An 11,209-nucleotide genomic window follows, 5' to 3' on the forward strand; every position below is an offset into this window, starting at 1 on the left:
ACAATGATATCACCTTTCTTAAAGAATATTTTCCAAGTTTGAAGATTGCCTCACAAAAATTAAAGAAATCCTCATAAAACTGGAACAGCATGAGAGCGTATTTCTTATGGGTAATTTCAACTTCCCCAATGTCAAATGGCCTGAAGGCCTCATGCTCTCAGGAATGACTCATTGCAAACAAGCACAGGTGGGTCCCTGCTCAACCTCACCAATGCCCTATTCATGGAGCAAGTTGTACTCAGACCAACTAGGGTGAATAACATTTTGGATCTCTGCTTCACAAACAATATGGACATCGTTCATGATGTGAAAGTGACGCCGACATTAGTCTCGGATCACAACATAATAGAGCTGTCTATGTTTGGGCCAAAAGTAACCAGAGACATACAGCCTAAAGGAAGCACCCAAAATCTCTCCAATCTGAACTTCCACAAAGCAGACTGGAAATCGATCCAAAAAGAGACTGGCTAAAATGTCTCTCCACACCAGACATTGGCATGAAACTAGAATATTTCATGTCTGTTATGCAAACCATATGTCAGAAATATGTCCCAGAACACAAGGCCAACACGAAAAGGAACAAGATTCCAAGGGAGAGGAAGATCCTCATGAGATGACAAAGGTTGCAAATCGCCTCAACCAACATTCCAAAAGTAGCAAAAGGTCCCGCCTAAAAACAACACTGATGGAGATTGAAAAAAGGCTGCAACAATCCTATATGAGAGAGAGAGCAGACAAAGGAGCCTGGGTTATAAAAAACATTAAATCAAACCCAAAGGCCTTCTTTCATTATGCAAAAGAAACAGCCTCAGTACACTGCAAGATAGGACCCCTCTTCCAAAAGGATGGTTCCCTCACAGATAGTCCAACCAAGATCAGTGAGGTACTGAATGACCAGTTCAAAAGTGTCTTTACCACCGTGTTGGAACACAGACAAGTAAACAAACCAGTGGATTCCGTTGCCGCCTCACCTATAACCAGTGAGGCAGTTTCAATGGAATACATTGACATTAGCGAAGAGGACATACTACTAGCCATAGACGCAAACTCAAATGCTGGTCTTGATAGTTTCCCAGCAGTCATCTTCAAATCGTGTAAGGCCTATCTCTCTGACTTCACACATCAGCAAAGTCATGGAACAGATAGTCAGATGGAAACTAATTGTATTTCTTGAAGAAAATAACTTGCTGAGTGATACCCAGCATGGCTTTCGACCAAGTAGGAGCTGCCTGACCCAGTTCTTACAACATTATGACTGGGTGTTGAGGCAGTTATTCAACAACTCAAATGTGGATGTAATATACCTTGATTTTGCAAAAGCTTTTGATAAAGTGGATCATGGTATGATATGCCACAAACTGCATCATCTCAGCATAGCTGGAAAACCTGGAGAGTGGTTACATGACTTACTGAAAAATAGTGGCCAATATAGACACCTCAATGAAAACACAAATAGTGAGTGATGTTCCACAGGGCACAGTCTTGGGACCACTGCTTTTCATAGTGACCCTCTCAGATATGCCTTCAACTGCCTGGATAGCCACCTTTGCTAGCTACGCAGGTGATACAAAAGTCTCACAGAAAATACAGAACCCCAGCGATGTTGCACAATTTACAGAGGGGCTGAGCATAATAATATGCAGTTTAATGCTGAAAAATTCCAATCCCTGCACTACCAGCATACAGAACTGAATATGAAACTTACAGGGTACACTGGTCCACAGGGGATTACAATCCCAGAGCCAAAATCACTGAGGGACCTGGGTATCGACATGAGTGATAATACTTCTTTCCAAGTGCACGTTACCAGGATGTCGACAAAGTGCAGACAACTGGCTGGATGGATCCTGAGAACATTCAGAACCAGAGAAAAGGAAACCATGATGGTCCTCTGGAGGATATTCGTCCTCAGCCACCTGGATTACTGCTCTCAGCTATGGTCACCCAACAGTGTAAAATTAACAGTGGACCTTGAAGCAATCCAGTGAAGCTTCACAAAGAAGATTGTCTCATTGTAACAGCTTAGCTACAGGGAAAGGTTGAAACAGCTAAGACTCTACTCCCTGGAGTGAAGGCAGGAGAGGTATGCAGTAATATATATCTGGAACGAATTGTGCCAAATTTTGGCATTGTAAGCTACACCAATGCTAGAACGGGACGACACTGCATAGTGCCAAAGATCCCAGCAATGCCATCACGCTTCAGGACCAGCTTCTGCAACAGCCTGGGTTTCAAGGGCCCACAGCTTTTTAATATTCTCCCAAAGAGCTTGAGGAACCTGTACAAAATGGATGTAGGCATTTTCAAATCAAAACTGGACCTCTTCCCGTCAAGAGTCCCAGATAAACCTATCTCACAGCAAGAGATGCAAATGAGGGTAGCGACATCAAACTCCAATCTTCACCAAGTGCCAGATATTAGAGGAGGTTCTCAGTAATAATAGTGTAGCAAAACAGCGGTGCCCCAGCATGACCACAGCTCTGAACTGAAACTACAAAATATATATATATAGATAGATTACATATCTCTCTCTCTCTCTTTCTATATATATATACATACATACATACATTGAAGTAACAAGAGTGACAGAGGGTACTGACTAGAACCGCTTTTGCTAAAAATAATAGTTAAAACAACTCAAAATCCTCAAAGCACTAACTTAATGACTGACAAAGGGAGGTAAATCCCCAGTCTACATGGATCGTGATTTTGGTTTTTGATGTGGACCATTTCAATTCTCATCAGTGACTCTTAGCACCTAGGGTTAAACTCAACAATCTCCATCAGTCTTATAAGAAACCGTTGAAAATGTGCTGATTTTCAAAATGGCAAAAGTGTAAAGAACAAATTAGAAGGGTGGCTTATTAGCAATTAGAACCTAATGGCAAAATTAATTGAGGTCACTTTTGAGTTGTTTTAACCCTTATTTTTAGCAAAAGCGATGCTGGTCAGTATCCTCTGTCACTTTTGTAACCTCTGTTAATTTTGCCTTTAGATTGTAATTGCTAATAAGCCACCCTTTTAATCTGTTATATATATATGTATGTATATATGTGGATATATGTCTTGATGTGTATGTGTGTTGTCAAATTTTTACCATGTCCTTTTGCAACATTCATAAAGCATAAATAATTTGCGAGAGTTGTGCTGTTATATATAGGTCAGTGATATCTGACTCTGACAGTACCAGGCTACTTGGTATTAGTGTTGTACTGTAAGCACACAACAACTACTTAAAGTAAAAGCTTTCTTCTCTTCCCTGTACTTAGTTACTTACAGTAGTTACAAGTCACTACAGGTTGTGAAGAGAAATCCTCCAGTGTAGAAGTAGCCAACATTCATTTACTGTTACACTGTTCTAGGTGATGGGTTTGTGTGTGTGTGTGTGTGTGTGTGTGTGTGTGTGTGTGTGTGTATGTGTTATATGCTATCATTATCATTTAATGTTCACTTTTTCGTGCTTGCCTGGGTTGGACAGAATTTATTGAGGCAGATTTTCAGTAGCTGAATGCCTTTCCTGTTGCCAACCCTCACCTGTTGTTTCTAAGCAAGGTAAGATTTTTCCATGTTTTCACAGAACAGTGGAAATTAATGACTTCCATTTACATAAAACATTGCACAATATCAGGACAAAGGGACATAAACATATATAGACTCTCACATACACATCATCATCATCACACACACACATACATATATATATATGCCAAAAAGGATTGAAGACCCTTCCCATGGCATAATCTCATAAAGCCAGTTTCCCGGACGCTGTGGTGTATCTATTTACCCACCCGGATGGCACACCAATCTCTCATAAGAATGGCCCGTTTTTGCCAGCTGAGTGGATTGAAGCAGCATAAAAGGAAGAGTTTTGTTCCAGAGCACAATGCATTACCAGGTTCCAAATCAAAATAACAACCTTGTAATCAGGAGTCCAACACCCTAAACCCTCTGCTACGTACCTCCAAATATATGTTATGTACATTATATATGGCATGGTGCTGAAAAGTTCCTGGCTTTAAGGGTATCGCAAAAGGCCTGATTGGAGACCCAACCTTCCAAGTTCTTTTATAGGGCATAGAAAAACTGAAGGACCCCTGCAAAAAGCATGTGAATCTGAGAGGGCTAAAATTCTCTTGTATTTTCTTTTACCCACGGCCAGAAACTTTTCGGCACATGCTTGTATATTCTATGGTCAGGTGTGAATCTAGCTCATTCACCTGTTACAGTCCTCTACCTCAGTATGAGCCAACACTGACATTTCTATGTTGGTTTATTTCTCTGGTTTTATAGGTCAACGTTTGTTATGTGTCATGTTATTTTTTCCTTCTATTTCACACAAAACTGATACAAAATTTCATAATTGCAAATGTAACTTGAAAACTTGCACAAACCCTCACCAAATACTCACAAGCACACACACACACATTTACAGTTAAGTTGCACTATATGTTTGTATATATGTGTGTGCACTCGTGTGTATGCACACTCAGGTTGCACAATATGTGTAAGTACATATGTATGTACTTACGTTGCACTATACATTTCCTAAGTAATTAAATAAATTTTGTTAATTATGGAATATGATGTAAATTTTGAATAATATTGATTAATAAATATTTCACTACAATTAATGTTATAGTTTTTGCTTTGTTCAAGATTAACTCAAGCTGAGCAGACATATGATTGAGTATATTCCAGCCATGACCATCTCATCTGCTTTGGGCAGGGGGTGGGGTTGTTTTCAGAGGGGTTGGGGTGAGGAATTTCAGAAATTTCACTGGAGTCCACTTCAATTCGTCTTAACTTTCAAGAAAATGGATATTTTTTAATGAAATTCTCTACAACTATATCTCGGACTATGTAGATTCCGAGGACGTAGGAATGTTGGGGCTATTTTTGAGAACTGTTCCCTTCGCAGGGGTTTCTGAACAAGTCCAAATTTGTTTCATTTTTTTTTTCTCCATTTTCTTCGTTTGTGCATCCATAGATTTCTACCACACACACACACACACAATTACCTACTTTAGAGACTATTGTATCTAGAACTAGATTATCCGCTGTGACTTCAGAAAGATTTCACTGCTATTTTTAACAGTGTGATTGTCCAGGTTCTTGAATGACACAGAAGGTAACAGAACTCACCGACACACATGCATGTATGTATATCTAAATACACATCATCGTTGTCGTCATTTAAAGTCCTTTTTTTCCATGCAGGCATGGGTTAGATGGTTCAACAGGATCCAACAAGCCAGAGAACTGCATCGTGCTCCAAAGTCTGCTTTGACAGGATTGCCAAAGCTGGATGCCCTTCCTAACCCCAGCCACTTTACAATGTGTACTGGGTGTTTTTCCTATGAAACCTGAAACTCAATAGATATTTCACATCTAACCAGGAAATATTCTTCCTCACACAGAGCCTGAGTAAATATTCTTCTTCTTCATACGAACAGTATCGGATCAATATATTTGTGGTTTGTTTTTTAAATATGGTTCACAAATGGTTATAATCTGAAATTTTGATTAGAATTCAGCTGAAGTTCAGTATTTTATGAATCTTAGTGCCACAAATTTGTCACCAAAATCTGATAAGAAAAACAGAAAGGTAATTCAGATTTTTTGCCAGGTGTTATTTAATAAAATTGCACTCCACAACCATTTCTGTTTATTGAGAGTCATTTGGGTATATAGCTGGTTTGGTATCACCAATTTAACATTGTCACTGATTTGGTACCAAACCCATTTGCTATTGGATGCTTTGGCTCCTTTAAAATTTACTTTTATTCAACATATTCTGTGTGTTTCTTTATCTGTGGGTGAATAGTTGAATTTATTTTAATTCATTCATATCAATAGAAAATTTGTCTCAATGAATTCCATCTGACCCATGCTGGCATGGAAAAGTGGATGTTAAAACACTGATGACAATGATAACAACTGCGTTAAAAAAATGTTGATGAGGATGATGATGATTAATGTTTCTCTCTCTCTCTTTATATGTTTTCATGTGTGTATGTTTGTGTCTTCCTTGGTTACCAATGTGTCTAACAGGAAAAAAAGTTCATCCCCAAAACAGGTTTGCCAAACAACCAGCACCTCAACAAACCCAAACAGTTGCACTGAACCATTCCATTCTTGTTCCTCTCATGCATCATCATCATCATCATCATCATCATCTCATTCTCTTCATTGCACGTGGTCGGCCTTCTCGGCTGCCCTCAGAGTCCTCACGCAGTTGCTCCATGTAAGGTTCAATGTAATCTGCCCAACATTTGCGTACTCATGCTTCGGTTTCCAGAGAAGAACATCACTGATGATCTCATCCTTTGCTCTCCACTAATGTTCTTCTTTCTCTAATTTGCATGTGATGTTGCAGGTAAATTACTATTGAAAAGTTCTTTCATAAGGTGTTGTCTCCAGGAACTGTCCAGAGCAGCTTCAAGCATTCTTGTGTAAGTCCTGTCAATTTTATTTCAAGACATTCACATTGCACACCCACAGAACAGAACTGACTGCACAACCACCTGAAAGAGATTACATTTCAAATTTAATGAAAGCTTATCAATCCAGATCCATCGATGATTTTATTTAAAAGCTGCCCAGGCTTTGCTAATCCGTACATGGACATCACTTGCAGATGGATCTTCTTTTGTAAATTTACTTCCAAGCTATGGGAATTCATCAACACTTTACAAGGATTTTTCAAGTGTGGAGTTAATGTTGCCACTCTGGTTGTACATCATATATTCTGTCCGAGTTGACGTAGAGACCAACACCTTTAGCAGCAAGAGAGACCCTGCATCACAAACTGCATCTGCTAGTAGCACCGAGTCATCAGCATAGTCAGCATCGGTGGTGGTCACTGTTGGAAAACGTCTGCTTTTGGCTGGTTGAAGAGTGAATCCTTTGTTCTTCATCTCATCTACAGGTAGGGTGCCAAGGTGTCAACCTGAAGAACAAACTAGAGAAAAGTCTTGAGGAAAACCAGAATGGCTATTGAAGAAATAGATCAACAATACAGTCCAAAGAGTTATTGAAAGGAACCTGAAGGAAATGCTGCCATTCGTTGACTTTTCTAGGGCCTTTGACTCAATTCACAGAGGGTAATTGCAAGAAGTATTTCTTGCAAACAGTATCCCAAAGGAAACTGTCAACGCCATCTTCTTATGCAAGACATTAGAATTGAATATAATTACTAGAATTTGAGGTGAGAACTAGGCATAACCCCCACCACTCCCAACTGATTTAGTCCTCACCCCATCACCACCAGGGACATGAATGCCTTTAGCTAAGCCTCATTCGTTCAGTAAACAAACATACAAAGCATATCTTGTAATGTCCCTTCTAGTTTTGCCACAAGACCAGCAGTTTGGAGGGGGCGTGGGGGGAATGCAAGCTGATTACATCCCCCCCACACACACACACACTGCTGCTTTATTTTATCAACTCCAGAAGGATGAAAGGCAAAGTCGGTCTTGGTTTGAACTTGATAACATTAAACATCTAGAGCTGTGATTCCCAACGTGACTTTTTGTACACAATAAGAGAAAGGGGACAATTCGAGAATGAGTTATTGAACAAAGAAATTCTTTACATCCCCCCCTGCTGTGGACAATTTTTATTAAAAATTTTTGACACTTTAGCGACAACATAAACAGGTCAGTCCCTCATAAGGCTAAGTAATTATGCGTGTAGCAGAGATCTATGGATGCACAAACTGGAAAAAAATGAAACAAATATGGACGATTTGTTGGACAATTTTATCAAACTTTTGACACTTTAGAGACAACACAGGTCATTTTCACAGCTGTAGTCATCACAACATCCGATGTCTCTAAAGTAGGTAATCGTGTGTGTGTGTGTGTGTGTGTGTGGTAGAAATCTATGGATGCACAAACAAACAAAATGGAGAAAAAAAAATGAAACAAATATGGACTTGTTCAGAAACCCCTGCGAAGGGAACAGTTCTCAAAAATAGCCCCAACATTCCTACGTCCTCGGAATCTACATAGTCCGAGATATAGTTGTAGAGAATTTCATTAAAAAATATCCATTTTCTTGAAAGTTAAGACGAATTGAAGTGGACTCCAGTGAAATTTCTGAAATTCCCCACCCCAACCCCTCCGAAAACACCCCCCCCCCGCCCAAAGATTTTGTATATTCGGAATCTACATGATATAACACATATTCGTAGAAAATTTCATTAAAAAATATCCATTTTACTGAAAGTTAGGATCCTTTCGGTTTGAACGGCAGTTTTTTCTAGCGATGTCATATGAAATTGTCACCCATAATTATGACCCTAGTATCGATCTATTGCATTTCAATCTGTTTTAGGGTTAGGGTTAGGGGTGGGGGGAAGGGTATCTTTTTTTCTTCACAAATGTAAATAAACCCAATGTGTTTCTTAAACGAGGGACATTTTCATACGGCACAGAATGTCTTCACCTCAATAGACGTTATTGATTGGTTGAAATTGAAGAAAAAAAAAACAACAAATATCTTACAAACTATAGAATTTTCTCAATAAAGCCAAGAGAAAAAGATGTTTTATAAACACATTCTACCAGTATACGAAGTTTAAAATTTTTTAGTTACCTAGAAATTATGTTAAAAACTGCTGTTCAAACCGAAAAGATCCAAAATTGTAAACATTAACCAAGTTTTGAATAACAAAAATTAAATATCACAAGGGGACATCATGGGGATCTTTTCGGTTTGACCGACAGTTTTTTAAAATAATTTCCACGTAACTAAACACTTTTAAACTTTGTATACTGGTAGAATGTTGTTTATAAAACATCTCTTTCTCTTGGCTTTATTGAGAAAATTGTATAGTTTGTAAGATATTTGTTGTTTTTTTTTTCAATTTCTGCAATTTCAACCAATCAATGACGTCTATTGAGGTGAAAACATTCTGTGCCATATGAATATGTCCCTCGTTTAAGATTCTGAAGAAGAAAAAAAGATACCCTTCCCCCCCACCCCTAACCCTAAAACAGATTGAAACGCAATAGATCGATTCTAGGGTCATAATTATGGGTGACAATTTCATATAACACCGCTAGAAAAAACTGCTGGTCAAACCAAAAAGATCCCATCATGGTTCCCAACCGATTTTTGGCCATCGGTTGGCAACCACTGATCTCGAAGAAATGCCGCTAAGCCTGTTGTCCAGCTGACACTGACCATTCTGCCTTTATGCTAGTCTGCCACACTGTCTCATAATATTGGTTTCAAATTTTGACACAAGGCCAGCAATTTCGGAGGAGGGCATAAGTTGATTACATTGACTCCCAAAAAATGAAAGGCAAAGTTGAACTCAGTGGAATTTGAACTCAGGACATAAGGATTGAGAGAAAATGCCAAACTAATCCTCGATGCATTAGTCTTCTTCATTAAAGCCCTTAAAAAAAAACGTAATTAGCAAATATAAGAGAGAAACAATTGGTCAGAAACAAAAATAAAAGACAAAGGTTTATTTTTTTTATGTGTTGTTGATATTATCTTCAGTTTTAATGTCACAAATGTTTCCTTGAAGTCTTTTATTTCTTCTCAAAGTTCCGTTGCTGTTTTTGTTTATTTTGGTTTTCTTTTTAATGCTTTTTATTTGTTCAAGAATCACTGAAATTATTTCGTTTTTTTTTTTCAAAAGAGATTATTAAAGTCAATTTCGGCTTGTTTCTCTGGAATACATTTACCATTCCTTTCTTGAAATAGAATTCAGCAGGCACAACACTTTTTTTTTCTTTTTTGTTTTAATTAATAATAATAAATTCTTTTGATGATGATGACGGAAGTGGTAGTGATAACAATGATGGCAGTGATGACGATGATGATGATCGTGATTTCTTGATAAGATATATGGCCTTAGGAAAGAGGTGATGAAAAGTTGTGGTCTTCAAGCCTTTTCCAATAGACATTACTAGATGATGGAAGAAGTTAATCATTTCTTCTATAGGCACAAGGCCTGAAATTTGGTGGGTAAGGGGCAAGTCGATCAAATCAACCCCAGTGCTTGTTTTATTGACCCCAAAAGGATGAAAGGCAAAGTTGACCCCAGCAGAATTTGAACTCAAAACAAAGATGAATGAAATGCCACTAAGCATTTCACCCGGTGTGCTAACGATTCTGCCAGCTCACCACCTTTTCAATAATAATAATAATTATGTTTCTGGTTTAGGCATGTGACCACTAATTTCAATGGTAGTGGGATTGGTTGATACCAGTACTTGACTGGTACTTTATTTTATCAACCCTGAAAGGGTAAGAAGCAAAGTGGACCTTGGTGAGATTTGAACTCAGAATGTAAAGAGATGGAATACCACAAGGTATTATTATTATTAAGTAGCAGCCTGAAGACTAATCATAATAATGATGGTGTCATACAACATGGCAAAAGGCCTCAGATTTGTAAGGGGGTGGAGTGGAGAGTACACAGGATATTGTGATCTTCATCTATTTCCCAAGAATATTTGATACATAAGTGAAATGGCTTCAGCTGGGAATTGAATCTGCTTCATGGATTCAGTTTGCCAATTGCGTATTTGTACTCTTCTGTACTTTACAACAGCTGTTATTATTATTATTATTATTATTATTAATAATAATAATAATAATAATAGGCCTTTCTGATATAAGCAGAAGGCCTGGAATTTTTTTTGGGGGGGTAGTCAATTACATCGACCCCAGTGTTCAACTGGTACTTATTTTATCAACCCCAAAAGAATGAAAGACAAAGTCGACCTCAGCAGAATTTGAACTTAGAATGTTAAGCTGGTGCTCCGACGCACCAACTGTTCTGCCAACTTGCAGCCACAATGGTAGCAATTGTTATTATTATTATTATTTCTGCAATTGGCAGCAAGCCAGCAATTTGCAAGGGAGGAAGTCTAGCTGACAGAATTGATTCCTGTATTTAACAGTTATTTATTTTATTGATTGGGAAGGATGGAAGGCGAAAGCGAAAACAAGAAAAGTAAAGGAAACTATCAACAATGGCAGTATTTTGGACTCCGACTGAAGATGGAAGGTGGAAGTGGAGAGTGTGGAGAGGAGTCGGCTGCTCTGCTGTTGTTCCTGCCTCTCAATCACCACAATAATGATGATGATGATGATGATAATAATAATAATAATTTCTAATATAGGCAGATTCCCACAAATATTTTGTATATATTTTGGAGGAAGGTGGGGGGGGGAGGAATAGTCA

The 11,209-nt window shown here is 38.3% G+C and overlaps 1 long non-coding RNA gene across 2 annotated transcripts in view; it reads right to left on the bottom strand.

The window, feature by feature from the left end:
• Nucleotides 1-9,464: 9,464 nt before the first annotated feature.
• The window catches only part of LOC118767893, a 3,331-nt gene continuing 1,586 nt past the window's right edge, over nucleotides 9,465-11,209 (bottom strand). The window contains exons 1-2 of one of the 2 annotated variants that reach the window (XR_005003801.1): nucleotides 10,147-10,624; nucleotides 9,465-9,955 (exon numbers count right to left, since the gene is read on the bottom strand). This is a non-coding gene — a long non-coding RNA (uncharacterized LOC118767893). Of the gene's footprint in view, nucleotides 9,956-10,146; nucleotides 10,625-11,209 lie in introns of those variants that run through there. The other variant, XR_005003802.1, reaches the window with a different exon arrangement.

This window comes from Octopus sinensis, linkage group LG25 (assembly GCF_006345805.1).
Source record: "Octopus sinensis linkage group LG25, ASM634580v1, whole genome shotgun sequence".
Taxonomy (NCBI): domain Eukaryota; kingdom Metazoa; phylum Mollusca; class Cephalopoda; order Octopoda; family Octopodidae; genus Octopus; species Octopus sinensis.